Source organism: Petaurus breviceps, unplaced genomic scaffold, assembly GCF_028583685.1.
Source record: "Petaurus breviceps papuanus isolate PSGF00001 unplaced genomic scaffold, PetGlider_PUasm1.0 99, whole genome shotgun sequence".
Taxonomy (NCBI): Eukaryota; Metazoa; Chordata; class Mammalia; order Diprotodontia; family Petauridae; genus Petaurus; species Petaurus breviceps.
The window spans coordinates 10,558,797-10,574,761 of NW_027187465.1; the positions used below are offsets into that span (position 1 = coordinate 10,558,797).

A 15,965-nucleotide genomic window follows, 5' to 3' on the forward strand; every position below is an offset into this window, starting at 1 on the left:
CTCTCTCTCTCTCTCTCTCTCTCTCTCTCTCCTTTGCTGCTTCAGCTATGTTTGCTTGACTATCTTATGGATGCCAGTTGGTGGAGATGATTGGTCCTTTTTCTCTCCCCAGGAATTATTCTTCAGGTGTAGGGCCAGGTGCAGTCTGCAGGACAGCTTCACTTCCAGGATTCCTGTGCCCATCTGGCTATTGGTGGAAGTTGGTCTTCGATTGTTGCATTTGTGATGAGGAAAGCAGGTCCTCTCTCCATGACAATTTCTCCCCGCAAGGATAGATGTGGGAGCTGGGCTGGAAGCAAGCATGCTGGTTCCAGGAGCAATATTACACTCCAAAACTTTAGGGATCATGGTTCCGGGCTGTCTCTATCAGGGGCCAAGAAACTCTATAACTCATAGGATTATTAATCCGGGATCAAGTCATAGCACAGAATACTAGAAAGAGACAGGCTGACCCAGAGTGTATGACTAGGTCTGTGTGCCTGGCATCATCAGTGGAGACTTACAAACAAAGGAGAAAAGACCTTGGTGAGAGAAGTCATGGATGCCCATTAGGCAGCACTGAAGGCATGGGGTATAGAGCAAAGAGCCCTGCATTTGGAGTCAGATGACCTGGGTTCAATTCCTGGCCCAATCACCTACTACCAATGTAACGATGCCCAAGTTACTTCACACCTCTGGGCCTCCATTTACTCCCCCATAAAATCAGAGGGTTAGACTAGATAATCTTTAAAACCCTTTTCAGATCTTAGAGCCTAAGATCAAGTGAAAGAACTTGGTGTGGAAAATACCCACATGAAGCATGGCAGCACTCCACTTAGCTCCTGGTGCCAGGGTGAACCTGACCCAGAGCACTTTGCCTACAGCTCTCTCCCTTGTACATATAGCACAGCACCTTGGAACATACAAATGAATTCACATGCTGTATCTCTCCCCATTCCTAGTAGAGGGCTGAGCCTGGAATCAGGAAGACCTGAGTTCAAATCCAGACCCAAAAGATGACGTCGGACTATGCATTCTCCAGGCTCCCTTCCTCCTTTGACAGTCTGCCTTCTATAATTCAAAGGTTCACTTGAAAGCTAATATTCTATATTGTCTTCTTCTATCCTGGCATCCCATGTTCTAAGGCACTTCCAGGCTTCGACATTACATTATCCATAAGAGCCCTCCCAAGTCTGACATTCCATGTTCTAAGGGTCCTTCTAACTGGCATTCTTTGTTTCAGGGTTCTTTTCTAGCTCTGAAATTCTACAATTCTTATAATTCCTTAGGTTAGCTGTCATTTTCAGAAGCTGTCTAATCAGCTCTTTAAAAACTCTTAAAATGATAACATGCCTTAATGCTTTAATGAGCTCTAAATAAAAACCTTATTTAGGATCCTTCCCTCCTTGGCCTATGACCTCTCCATCCCTTTCCCCAGACCCCCCACATCCATCTAAGAGCCTGAGAGCTACCAATAACAGACAATTGTCTTCTTTTTCCCTTGATTTATTTATTTAAGGAAAACAAGTTTCTCCTAATTAGAAACACTAATGTCAAGATGTTTTACTGACTCCCAGGCTGCCTATTTTCAGATGTTCTGCCTAAAATTATACCTGAGCTTTTAACATCTGTAGGTTTATTCAGTGACTCCCAGCAAATACAGGCTTCTGTGGAGAGGTTTGTGTGATTGGGGAGGAAGGGAAGGGGAAAAGAGGGAGGAAAGGAGGCATGTCCTCTTTTAACAAGGCCAGGGAGAGGGGAAGCGGGGAAACCCATGAAATACATGAGGCATTAGAGTATTGCAAGATAGCAGTTCTTTGGGAAAAATTAACTGGCTGAAAAAAGAAAGGATGAAAAAACACACCCAACCCACCACTGTAGAGTAGTTATCAATTGCCATCCAGCTTTCTGCAACCCTTCAGAAAGTGAGCCAACCAAGAGATACTGTCTACTTAGAAGAGCATAGAGAGGACTCATTGGAAGAGTGAGGAGCTATGATCCTTCTGCCCACTGTCTTGGTCTCACACACACAGAGGCAAAGACACACATATACACATATTCACACTGAATCCTGTAGAAGAAAAATGATCACTTTCTCTGCATTTTGTTTAGTCTAGACTAATAGACTGAGAACTGGAAAACACCTTAAGGGCCATTGAGTCCAACCCCCTCATGTTACAGATGAGGAAACTGAGGTCCAAAGAGGTCATTTACCCAGAGTTACACAGTTATTTTGGGGCAGAGGCAGAATTTGAACCTGCTTCCTGATTCCGGGTCCAGTTCCCTATCCACTGCCCCACTCTTTATCTCAAAGAACCCTGTCAGAGATAAATTTATTAATAAACTTATGAATACATGTATTCATGTAAACCTATATCATTGCTTACCATCTCAGGGATGGGGGAGAGAAGGAAGAGAGGCATAGATTTGGAATTCAAAACTAAAAAAACCCAAATGTTCATAATCTGTTTTTATACATAATCAGGGAAAATATTATTAAAAACAAAATTATGAATACACAAACATTGCTGCTTGGGGAGACTTGAAGTGGGGCAGAGTGTTCTCTGTTAGTCAAAATTCTTTTCCTTCACACTGGATGGATAGAACACTGGACCTAGGTGCGTGAAGATTTGAGTTCAAATCACTTCCTAGCTATGTGACCCCGAATAAGTCACTTATTCTTTTAGTCTCAGTTTCCTCTTCTGTAAAATACAGATAATTAATAATACCTACTTCCCATTTGCAAAGCACTTTGCAAGCCTTAAAGTTAGCCATTGTTCTGCCTAAAATTCTTGTAAAGGATTGCTATTATTGCTTCATAGTATTTAGAGGCAAACAAAAAATTCTAAGATCGAGATTTAATAAGGGTTCAGCTGGGAACATAGTAGGTTCTTTATAAATGCTTATTTCTCACCTCTTAGGAGAAATGGAGAGCCCTTAATATACTTCCACATACCCCCAGTTGCCTTCCAAGCAGAGGTCCCGTGCCAACTCTTTCACCAGACTCCTAGTTAAATAACATTTACTGTCTTGAAATGACATTGAGTTACTTTGTTCCTATCTGTGTAACATAGCATGTTTGAAGGACCCTCTCACGGCCAACATTCTCTGTTTAAAGGTCTTGGCTAGCTCTGACATTTCATGTTCCACGTTCCCACCATTAGAATGTAACCTCTTTGAGGTCACGGATCATTTCATTTTTTTCATTTTTATCTTCAGCACCTGGAACAGCGGTTGCTCCCTTCCCACCCACCCCCTGCCACGTTTTAAAATAGGATCAGTATAACTCAGCAACTTCTAGAGTAACAAAAGTATTAATGATTAGCACATAGGCATACAGGCAGTATGTCTCAAGGATGAGACTCAAACCCAGGCCTTCCCAGCTCCCAGGTCTACTCTCTATCTGCCTCTCCGGTGCTCAATAAATAGGTCATGCAGTGGATAGAATGCTGGACCCAAAGTCAGGAAGATTAATGTTCTTGAGTTCAAATCTGACCTCAGACACCTATTAGCTGTGTGACCTTGGACAAGTCCCTTAACCCTATTTTCCTCAGTTTCCTCATTTGTAAAATGAGCTGGAAATGGCACATGACTACAGTATCTTTGCCAAGAAAACCCTGAGTAGGGTCACAAAGACTTGGACGTGCCTGAAACAACAATAAAAATTGAATTGAATCCCATCCTACTGCTGCTCAGTGGCTTCTGACTAGTGAGTGTCTGAGGCCAGATTTGACCTCAGGAAGATGAGTCTTTCTGACTCTGGGTCCAGCCTTCTGTGTGCTGCACCACCTACCTGCCCCGAATCCTACTCTACCTAGAAAGAAAATCATTTTTTCAGGATGAGAAAGGTAAGGCCCAACCTTCCTCCTCTCTGCAATGCTTCTCCCCTCTTCCCTAGTGTTTTCAAGGCAGTCGAGATGGCCCAGCTTTCCCCCAGGTTCCTAGTTCCTATCTTTGCTGCCCATAGTTTTGGAAAGGACCCCAAATCCTTAGCCCCTCAGAATCCCAGCTCTCATTTCCTCTACCACTACTAAGCCGATGAATTCTCATAGCAGCCCTGTGAGATAGGAAACACAAATGGTATTATCCTCATTCACAGGCAAAGAGGAAATAGCATCCTGACTGAATGCAAAAAGCTTGCAACAGGGTCAGAATGCCCCAGGTTCATAGGATGGTGAACTCCCTCATTTTACAGATGAGGAAACTGAGATCCAGAGAGATTATGTGACTTGCCCAAGATCACACATCCAGCCTACTGTTTTGCTCCTTACCATACTGACACTGGAGCTCCCATCACCCACCCTCCACCCCCCAGGTTGCTGTTTCTCTCCAGGCTGCAGGTTCTCTCTCTCCAATATTTCTTCTCCAGTCTGGAAACAACAAGCTTCATCTATGGAACTGGGCAAACCAGTCAGGGAAAGTCTTTCTGCCCAAATGAGCAGTGGGGATGCCTGGCAACACAAAGCCACTGAGTCTTTCCACCTGGCTCCCAGGGAGCCCTCCCCACCCTACCCCAATCTGAAGCCATTGGAGACAGCCTACCTCCACCTCACGTTGTCATGGCGACCCAGCAGCTGGCTGGGTGGCTCCAGCTCTCCCACTCTCTCACAGCTGGCTTCCTCACTGCCCATTGGAGCTCCCCACTCAGACACGACTGCCCCACTCAGGGATTTATAGGGATCTGGGGTGGGTGGAGCCTTCAGGGATAAGGCCATTGGGCATGGGATGAGGAAGGACTGCCAGATGACCTCACCTGGGGTATGAGCAGAGCTGGCTTAGCCTCACAGGGGCCCCAGCAGGACAACAGGTGCCATAACACAAGCACAGAAAAGCCCATCTGGAAATCTGCCCTTGCCCCTGACTGAGCCATGTCTGCTGAATGGAATCACAGAATGTCAGAGAACCTTAGAAGAGAGAATGTGAGAGATGGGAAGAATATTAGAACACTAGATGTCAGGGCTGAGTGGGCCCTTAGAACACTGAATTTTAGATCTGAGAGGGCCCTCAGGACACAGAAGGTCAGAGCTAGGTGGGCTCTTAGAATAGAGAATGCCAGAATTGAGAATGGTACAGCCCCTGGAAGGGACTTTGGTAAAAGGAGCAGTGAATGTTAGAGACAGACAATGCCTTAGAATATATCATGTCAGAGGGGCTAGTAAGTGTTAAAAGAGAGCATTAGAAAATCTGGACCTTGGAGACTTCATCCAAAATTTTTAATCTGTCAGATGAGGAAACTGAGGCTTGCCCAAAGTCCAGCAGGTTGTGGCAGAGCCTGGGCAAGATCCCAGATCTCTCACCTCCCAGACCAGAGCTGATACAACTTGACCACGCTGCTTTGGACTGGTGTCTGCCTTTGACACCTGGTTTCAGCAACCCTCTAGAAATAACTCTGAGGTTGGCCCCAGCTAAGGGGCCCCTGTCAGTTCCAGGGTGGTGACAATCCCCCACCCCCTGGCTCTGGAGGAATGCCTCCCTGGCCTGTCTAGAGGCCAGAGTGGGATCATTATCCTGGTGTCTGCCTTGCAGGCAAACCACAGGACACAATCACCCCTCTTCATTCAGGACCAGCATGGGATTGGGGGCAGGGAGGTCCAGTTAACATTTCCAGTGGCTTGGCAAAAAGCCAGTCCCATCCTAGGTCAGAGCTGCTCCCCAGGTTGTCATTGATTATCCCACAGGAGAATTGAAGAGCAAAGTCTACTTGAGTTCAAACTCCAGGCATGAGCTAAAGGCCTCAGGAGAAAGCACTTCAGGGGGGAACATGGGGCAGAAAGGATGTTTCCATGTAGATTGTCCCCTTAGGGCATCCAGCACCTGGCCAGACCAACACATTGGCCCCATGTCTCTCAACCACAACGCAGCAAAAAATAGAGGTGAGCCAGTGTAGCCTGGGCCAGAAGGGTGGCATCTGGCTCTCAGGGGAGACTGGGAAACAGAGAACATGGGTTTGAATGATACTTCCTAGCTGTGTGTCAGCGGGCAAGTCACTATACCTCCTCCGACTTCCATTTCCTCATCTGGAAAATGACAGGGAAAGAATAGACAGACTGCCTTTCCGATCTCTTTTAGCTTTAAATCTGTGATCTTAACATCTTTAAAATGGGAAGGAGGTTGGGCTAGATTACCTCCATGGTCCCTTCTGGCACTCTACATATACTTCTATGATCATAAGTCTGGGTCTCCGTTTCCCCATATATAAAATGAGAGGATTGGACTAGACATTTTCTGGGGTCCTTTCCTATTTCAGATCTAGGATCCTTTGTCATGGGGCTATCAAGATATAAGTGCTGTGTGTTGGCTGGAGGCCTGACCACCTTCAAACTACCATCCCCATCCCAGTCCTTCACTTGCAGAAAAGTTTGGCCTTATCGAGTTCTGACCTTCTCCCACCTTAATGCCAATGAGGAGTCTACCCTGAAGGCTCTTGAGGCCTCAGTTTCCTTTTCTGTCAAACAAGGGGATTAAACCAGATGGTTGGAAAGGTCCTCCTGCAGCCCTAAATATCTCTTAGAGGGTGAGGGATGGAAATATACCTTCAGTCCTTCTATTGAATCTTCTCAGTGCTGGCAAACTTCCACCCTTTCCTTTCCCCCAGTAGCTACGCTTTGTACATGCAGGGAGCCAGCAGGGTCTTTGGAGACTCAGCCGTTTGGGCTCTGAACAAACAATGAGTGGGTTCTTGAGAAAGGAGGAGCAGAGGTTTGGTTGTTCTTCACCCCTTGAACTTCTACACCCCCACCCAGCACACACATACACACACACACACACACACTCACACATGCACACTCACATGACCATGTTAGCAGTCCACAATTTCATCTAATCTTAAAATCTCTTACATTTGGTTTTCTGTACTGGTGGAACATAGGATAGCAAACAATGACCGTGCCTAGCCTCTTTCCCAACCTACCCCAAATCCTGCCTGCCTCATAATCGTGGAGGGTCTCATCTCCAGAAATCTCCAAGACATCCCATTATCAACGGCAAACTTGAGAAAAAATGGTTAGTTTCTCCCCTCCCCTGAGCCTCCCAGGCAGCCCCTATCATTTCCCTTTGTAGGGCTGTTAACAAGTGTAAATGAAAGAACCCATTTATCCTTTTTACCAATAACGTCTCCCAAACTGTCCATCTAGTCCTCAGAAAGAGAGCTGGGCTCCCCGCAGAAGAGAAGCCCCCTAGCCGCCTGCTCACAGACAGGGCTCGGCTATGCTCCAAATGCCACTTCATTTTCCCCTGGGGAAGTGAAAGTTTCTCCCTGAACCTGGTCAGGTCTGTCTGGCACCTTCCCCAAGCCATCCCTGACTATGATGAACCAATGGCTCGGCTCCCCCACCCCCATGGTGGGGGGAGGGTGTTGCCTGGAGATGCAATTCCAGTTCCTTGGGATGAAACGCTCAGTTCTTCCGATCTTAGTTTGGTCCCTTTGGCTCTTGGCCGCCCCCACCTCGGTCTTTCAGTTTTCCACACACACACTGCCCCCTCCCTTTGCCCTGTTACCTGTGGGGTCGTCAGGAGACTCTGAACTCCGCCAGTAGCTGTGTGCAGGGAGCTTGCCTAGTATCTCCCCCTCAGCGCTGGAGCCCAGGCGGGCTCTCTGTGCTGCCCCAAGCTCCTTCCAGGTCTAAGATTGCTGCATTTGCGCGGAGGAGATCCGTGTGTGTGTGTGTATGTATGTGTGCAAGTGTGTGTGTGTACGCGTGTGTGCGTATGCGTGTGTGTGTGTGTGTGCGTGTGTGTGTGTGTGTGTGTGTGTTTAAAAGGAAAAAAAAAGACAAACCAAGCTCTCCCCCAGCTGAGCTCTGAGCTCGCTGTTATTTTTCCTGCCCGGGCGAGAAGCCGCAGGGGGAGGAAAAGTAAGTGTGGGGAGCAGCGGAGGCGGGGTGGGGGGCCTGCGCCCCCCAATGCAGCAGCAGCAGCAGCACTGGCGCCCCCCGGGCCAGGATGGCTAAAGCAGTGACCGCAGCAGCCTCCCACTCACGCAGCCGAGGCTGGGCAGGGGGCAGAGCCTGTGCCCATCCCGGGCAGCCGCCTGCCCGGGCAGGGCTGCAGCCCGTGCCTCCGATCCGGGGCCCGAGGGGCGGGCAGGGGGCGCGGGCCGTGGGAGTCGGCCAAGGTGCGGAGGCTGCAGCCCGGCTACTGATGCTGTGGCGGGAGGCTCTCGGGCTCTCGCTCAGTTAACATCTCTATCGGGCTGCCTGGTCTCTTCTCTGCTCGGCTGCTGCTGCAGCGGCTGCCTCCGCTGCCACTCTATTCAGCAGGCCTACAGCACTACCTACTGCTTAACTCTTTAAAGGCTGGCCTTCCAGTCGGGAAAGGCACAGGGCTGCGAGCGAGCTGGGTGCGAGGTGGAGGGGCTCCCGGACAACTCCCGGCTGCTGCAAGCTAGGCAGGGGCACTGGGGGCGGGATGCCCAGGGAAGGACTGACAGCCAGTGTCTGGGGAGGCAGGCCCTGGGGGGGGGACAGCCCTCACCCCACTCCATGCCCCTCCAGGAGCTCCCCACTCGAGAAGTATGCATCATAGAAGAGATCTCCTCTAATCTCCCCCACTTCGGCCCCCCACTAAGAATGATGCTTCATGTATTTGCATGCACACAGAACATGCATGTATATACATGCACAGATGTATAGTTAAGTAGACACATATTTATATGTTTATATTTGTGTTACTAGTTATGCTTCATCTCACAGAAGAGTTCCCTATGCTTAGCAAGCGCCCACTACAATTAGGGGACATTAGATGGCACTTCTTGAGAAGCAGGGCCTTTTATCCCCCCTTCTTTGCAGTATCAGTACTTGTCACAGTTCCTGGCACATAGTAGGTACTTAAATGCTCTTGACTGATTAGACAGACTGGTGCAGACACACTGTCATTCAAGAGACAGCTATAATCCAATAATTCTCCCCCACCTGGATCTGGATTCAAATCCTGCCTCTGACAGTTACTACCAGCTTGATCTTGGACAAATGGTTTCGCTCTCTAGCCCTTTCTACTGCTCTAAAAGCAGACTTTTAAAGTCTTAAACTTTCTGGGTGTGTCCTGGACCCCCTTGGCAGCCTGCTGATACCTAAGAACTCCTTCTTAGCATAATACTTTTCAATGAACAAAATATGGAGCATTACAAAGGAAACAGGTTATAATAAAATAGTTATCAACGCATAAAACAAACCAAGAAACAAAACAGCCAAGTTACGAACTCCAGGCTGAGAAACCCTGTTCTAGACTTAGGATCCTATGATCTGTCAAATGGGATGGAGACAGTGTGAAAAGAGTCCTAGCCTTGGAGACAGGAGAATTGGTTTGAAGTTTCTTTTTGTGTGAAAGGGAGATCATTTATACTGGCACCACCTTGAAAGGCAGTATGGTATAATGTGTAGTGAACTGGTCTTGGAATGAGGAACGCTTGAGTGTAAGTCCTGCTTGTGACACATACTGGCTGTGTGGACCCTGGGCAGGTCACTTAATATCCCAATGCTCTAGATAACTAAGTTGCAGAGAAGATACCTACCTGCATTGGTGGAGGGATTTTCTTCACAGGGAATTCCCTATGTAAAAGGAATCATAGGTCTAGTCCGTATCCCTATCTCCCTACATAAATCATAGGATTGTCTTGGGGACAGTTAATGAACATTAAAACATTCTAGAAATGGGGATATGGACCAGATCTGTGATTTCAATGTCGAGAACTCCCAGTGGTGTGGTAAAAAGAATGCTGGCTCTGGAATCAGAAGATCTGAGTTCAAATCCAGCCTCTGAGCCTTACAACCTGTATGATCTTGAGAAAATCAGGTGATCTCTTTGGGTCTCAGTTGGCTCATCTGTAAAATGAGAGAACTGGGCTAGTTGGCTTCTTCCAAAGTCCCCTTCAACTCCTAATCTATAATCCTACAACTCCTTCTACCCATACAACTCAGCATCTCTTCTGAAACTTTCCATGTGTGAGCACTGTCCCCAGGAGCACACAGCCAGTATGTGTCAGAGGCAGACTTCTTAGGTCATCCTGCCTCCTGAACCAGCTCTCTATCCACCATGCCATGCAGCCTATAGAAATGGCACTTATCCTTAATATGCCTGAGGTCCCCAGCCAGCTCTAAATCCTAGGATCTCTCATCTACACTTATCACATTCTATTTTTAAAATAACGGCTGATGTTTCTATAGAGTTTTAAGGTTTGCAGAACTCTACATTACCTCATTTGATCTTAGCAATGGCTCTGGGAAAAGGGAACTATAGGTACCCCCATTTCATAGATGGAGAAACTGAGGCTTAGAGACATTAATGGGTTGAGCATGGGAGGTGAGATTCAAATCCAGGTCCCTCCTGACCCAGGTCAATTGATCTTTTAACTCCATCACATTGACTTTGATTATGTTGCTATTCTTTTCCTATACCAGATTGTAAACTACATGATAGCAGAGACCATGTCTAAATTAGCTTGGTATCTACTCATGTGCCTAGAACTGTGTTCTGCTATTAGTAAATACTGACAGCAATTCTGGTGAATTATTTGTTGGAGGAACCAAATGCAGCCCAGGGCAGAAAGAGAAGGAGAATGACAGTGGAGAGAATCTCAGTTCACATCAGATGTCCTTCGGTTGGGTCATCCCTGAGCACTCCTAATTACATGTGTGCCTTTGTCTCTTGTCTTCTACCCTCCTCAGCACAGCCAGGAGAACAGGCAGAGCTCCATTCACTTCTACACAGTGGGCACATCCTCGTCGGCAGGGAGGCTCCCATTTACATCAAAAAGATTCATAGAGTGTCCGAGTCAGACAGATCTTAAAGCATACAAAATGAAGGAAACAAGGGATTCTTAGGAGAGAGGATATCAGAGCTGGGAGGTGCCTTAAAACAGGGGATGTCAGGGCTGGGAAGGATATAGAATAAAATACTCTAGGCAATTATTAAGCTCCCTCTGTAATAGGAAGAAGCTCCCTGACCTGGGAGCTAAGAGGCCTGCATTCTTATCCTTACCCTGTGTGTCCCCTACATGGACCTGGGATCCGTCCTCTATAAAATGAGGGCTCTGGACTGAATGATCTCTAGAGTCCTTGTCTGTTCTGGTGGTCTATAATTCTCTACTATCTATCACTCCACGCCATCTATCTTTTTATATTCTCCCCTTTCATATTTCTGTGCTACTCAAAGGTGCATCAAGCACATTCTTTGCAACAGTTCTGTGAATGCAAGTGTAATTATCTTCTTTTTCCAGAGGGAGAAACTGAGGCCCAGAGAAGTCAAGTAATTTAACCATAGGGACACATGGACTAAGTGTTGGAGCCCAGATTCACATCTAAGGGTCCTGGTTCCAAGACCAGGGCTCTTTTTTTTCTTCCTCTACTGTACATATAACACAACCCTCTCTTGACTTTCTTCTTTCTTCTGACTCCCTTACCCTCCCCCTCTTTCCCTCTCTCTCCATCTTCTCTATTCCTTTCCCTACTCTTTATCTCTCTCTGTGCCTGTCTGTCTCTCTCTCTCCCCTCCTTTCCATACTCCTTCTGCCTGTCTGTCTCTGGTTCTATCTCTGTCTCTTTGAATTCTTTGTTCTTCATTGACCTTGAATTAGCTAAAAAAGTTTGGTCCACAGATGGGACATAATATTCTTATGGTATGAGAAGTGATCGATAATAGGAGAAGGATGGAAAAACTTAGCTGAACTGATGCAAAGTGAAGTAAGGGGACACCGCAGACCCAGTGACCACAACAATGTAAATGGAAAGAGCAGTAAGATCAAAACAATGGAACCAGAGCATCATGAGATTACTGAGGACAGCCTTGGCCAGGATCTGCCCCTTCTACAAGCGAGGGTCTCAGGATGTTGAATAGCGCATGTAATGTCAAACTTTTCTGGATGTGATTGTTTTGCTGACCTTTGTTTTTCTTCCTTTTTCTTTTTTTCTTTCTTATAAATAATGGTTCTCCAGGATGGTGCAGGGCAAAGGAAACAGTGGAAAATGCAGGTGATGTAAAACACCAGCGATTGATAAAAATCTATTTTTAAAAATTGGGAAAAAAGAATCCCTTGTTTCCTTCAAAACCCTGATTAAGCACCACCTTCTACACAAAACCTTTTAAGATACACTGTTAATGTATTAATTAACGTTTTTTGAGCTCTTCTGCTCAAAAAAGTTGCCTTCTATTTCTTTTGTATATATCCTATATACTTTTGATTTTTTGGTGAGGCAAGCAGGGTTAAGTGACTTGACCAGGGTCACATAGCTAGTAAGTGTCAAGTGTCTAAGAATGGATTATGAATTCAGGTCCTCCTGACTCCAGGGCCAGTGGCTCTACCCAGTCACCTAGTCACCCCTTATCTCCTATTTACTTTTAAAAGTACACATTGCATTCCTCAAAAAGAATGCAAGCATCCTGAGAGCAGGAATTTGTATTCCCAGCCCATGGCATAGAACCTATTGCATTTTAGGAACTTAAATGTTTATTGATTGAATGATGGATTGTCTCCATTTCCCAGTTTCTATCTTTCTTTCTCTTACCCATCTTCCCATTTTTACTCTGCATTTCCCCTCTTCTCTTCAATCCTCACGGACTATCAAACAAAATCCTCAAGATGACACATCACAGACTCTTCTTCCCCTCCCCATTTTTCCTGGTCTCAGACCACCTGCCAGTGCCTCAGGCTTGTGCAGAGTACCCACAGGGCTCTGTTCAGCCAAACTGGTGGTTCTCAGGCTAATGAGGTTATTGGTCCCTGGTACAAAGAGCTGATGAAGCAGAAATAGAGAACAGAGCAAATGTCTAATTTTTGTAAGAAACAGTTGTCCAATCGATACCAATAGGGGAAGGGACATGTTCGATTTTCCTCCTCTCCAAACCCCGCTTCAACTTGGCAAACACAACCAAGGAAAGACCACACCAAATGTTTGTAAAACAAAGCCCTCTTCCTTCTCCACTCATCCCTGTCATGGTCCATCTATCCCCAATGTTCAGAGATGAGGCTCATTTCACAGATGGGTCATCTTTCCAGGTCAGAATTTTATTGCTTTGGGCTCAAGGCAAGACTTAGAAAGCAGAAAGAAAAGGTTCTGTAGGCCCAAAATGTTGTCACAAACACACAAAGGTGTGTGTTTGAGGAGGAAGTTTCTGAGGGAAGGCTTAGGGAACTCTTTAGACATTATTTCAGGGGGAAAAAAGTCAACAGACTAATATATAACTATTGATCTCACTGAAGCCTCTAAAATCTCTTTGGGTCCAATATTGGAGTCACTCAATTAGTTGCATCAGTGCCTCCAACATCATGTTGGACAGTAACCTATCTCCTTGGTATTATTTTAAAATACAGAATTTCTTACCTCCCTCCCAAGAGGCTTTCCCTGACAATCCCTCCCCTCTTGTGCCTTCACCAAATCTTGCTGTATTTTGTCTACATCCTATATTTATGTATCTATGAATAGTTTCCTAGGAGAGTGTAAGCTCCCTGAGGGTAGGGACTGATTATTTTTTTTTAATCCTTGTATCCCCAGTACCTCATACAGTGCTTGGAGCATAGGAGATGCTTAAGAAATGCTTGAGTAAAATAAGAAAGCAAGAAGGCTGGAAGGCAGGTAGGGAATTGGAAAAATGATTTATTCAGTGGAAGGAACTCCCAAGAAGGAACTTCCTCTACAAAATCTATGGATATGTAAGACCTTGAAGGCAAGAAATGTTTTGTATTTGTCCTTGTATCCTCAGACCCTAACACAGTGCTTAGAAAATACTTTGCACTCATTGACTTAAGGTCCCCATTTTACAGAGGAGAAAACAGTCTTAGATTGAACAGGGGATATCAGGGCTAGTGAGGGGCTTAGAATAGGGAATGTCAGAGCTGGGAGGGGCCTTAGAACAGGGAATGTCAGAGCTGGGAGGGGCCTGAGAACCAGGGATGTCAGGGCTGGGAGGGGCTTTAGGCCAGAGAACTTTGGAGCCAGCAGGAATTTTGAAACTCTTTTAATCTAAGTCTTTCATTTTTTTCTAAGTCTAATTTTACAGAGACGTAAATAGATTTGCCCAATATCACACAGCTAGTTAATGTTGGATTCAGGCTTCGAATCACAGTTCATCCTCTTGTCACTGAACCTGAGCACCTGGGGGGAGGTGAGTGACTGCCTGAGTGCCTAACAGGCTTGGGAAACCCTCTCTCTCTCTCTCTCTCTCTCTCTCTCTCTCTCTCTCTCTCTCTCTCTCTCTCTCTCTCTCTCTCTCTCCTCTCTTTTTGCTTTTTGGAGGGGCAACTGGGGCTAAATGACTTGCCCAAGGTCACATGGCTAGTTTTTTGTGTTAAGTGTCTGAGGCCAGATTTGAACTCAGGTCTTCCTAACTCCAGGGCCGCTGCTCTATTCACTGTGTCACCTAGCTGCCCCCGAAGCCCTCTCTTTCAAGACCCTGAAATATAATTCCTCTTCCTACCAGGAATGAGATATACACAAAAGCCAATCTGGTTCCCTAATTATTGTTAAATTACAAAAGAACCAAGCACAGGTGGGAGAACAGAAGCACCTTCAGACCCTGGTTCATCTCCAAACTTGTGGGGAGCCTGGGTGAGATGACTTTGTCTGGCTTCCCCCCTGATCTCCTGATCTGTGTTTCTGCTTTATTGACAAAATTTGCCCAGGATTGTCATCGACAATGATAGCTTGGTGTCTGAGCCATCAGGTGATCCTCCGGAAATCTCAGCTATTTCAGGACGTCAGATGCAAGGACTCACTGTCAGGGACATGGAATGTTAGTGCCAGAAGACATCTTCAAAAGTGATCCTGTCCATCCCACTCTGTGTCCAACTTAGAGAAGGAAACGAAAGCCCAGACAGTTGGAGGGACTTATCCAGGGTCACACAATAAGTGAAAAGCAGAGTCAGTCAGAATCCAGGCCTCACTCAATCTGTCAACAAGTATTTCTCGAGTACTCACCATGTTCAAGGTAACATGCTAGATGATCCCCATTCTGTGCCCTTCGTACCACTCTGGGTTATATAAATATCAGTTATTTGTCAAGTGCTCTGGAACAAAGCCAGACAGCTTCACAGAAGCAGGGACTGGGCAGACACTGAGGTCAGAGCATAATGGCAGTGGGACCCTGGACACGCCTCTCAACCTCTCTAAGATAGTATGTTTCAGAACAGCGTCTGATATGCATCAGTGAAGAGAATTTTCTCACTGGAAATTCCCCACATGAATGAAACCACAGGTGTGGACCACAGGCCACCCCCCCAAAAAAAATCCTACTTGAGACTCACAACAACCTTGCAAAGTACCTATAACTGGTGTTGTTTATACCCATTTTGCAGAGGTGCAATACCAAACCTCAGAGAAGTTGTCACTTTCCCTGAGTCACATAGTGAATGAGTGTCAGAGGAATGATTTGAATCCAGGTTTTCTAGAATGCAGAGCCAGTCCTCCATGTATACCATACTACCTAGGAAATGGGTGATAGATTTGACACTATCCTTGCACTATTAATTTTAATCTTTGTAAATGGGCAAATCATTCAACTTTCCCATTCTTCAACCCCATCACCCTAAGGCTAGGTTTGAGAGCCCAGATCTTACAGCAGCCCTTCAAACATTTTAAGAAAACCATCATCCATTCCCCATTACTAGCTCCCAAGCCTTCTCTTCTCCAGGTCCCACATCCGTCTTCCTTCCACGCAATCTTCAAGATGTGTTTTCAATTCCCTTCACCATTTTAGTCATCCTTGCCTGAGAACTTCTCATTTTCTCAATCTCTTCCCTAAAGTGTGGTGCCCACAACTCTACACAATAGTCCATGGGGTACCAGGAAAGCAGGAACCCATCATTCTGCACTCTATAACTGCTGTTCACAAATCCTAATGCAACAAGGTTAAGATCTGTAATAAGGAGGGCATAGGTCACAGAAAGAGAGGGGGAGAGTCAAAACTCACATTGTCTAGGAGCCTCCCACCCCTCACCCACTTCTCTCTGAGTGTGGCTTGTTTAGTCCAAGCTGCTCTTACATTAGCAGGTCTAAGTT

General features: G+C 46.1%; 1 protein-coding gene across 1 annotated transcript in view; it reads right to left on the reverse strand.

The window, feature by feature from the left end:
- WSCD2 (WSC domain containing 2) overlaps positions 1 to 8,044 on the reverse strand; it is a 158,156-nt gene extending 150,112 nt beyond the window's left edge. The window contains exon 1 of the mRNA XM_069081392.1: positions 7,477 to 8,044. The gene's annotated coding sequence lies outside the window, so the exon portion shown is untranslated. The remainder of the gene's footprint in view (positions 1 to 7,476) is intronic.
- Positions 8,045 to 15,965: the final 7,921 nt, after the last annotated feature.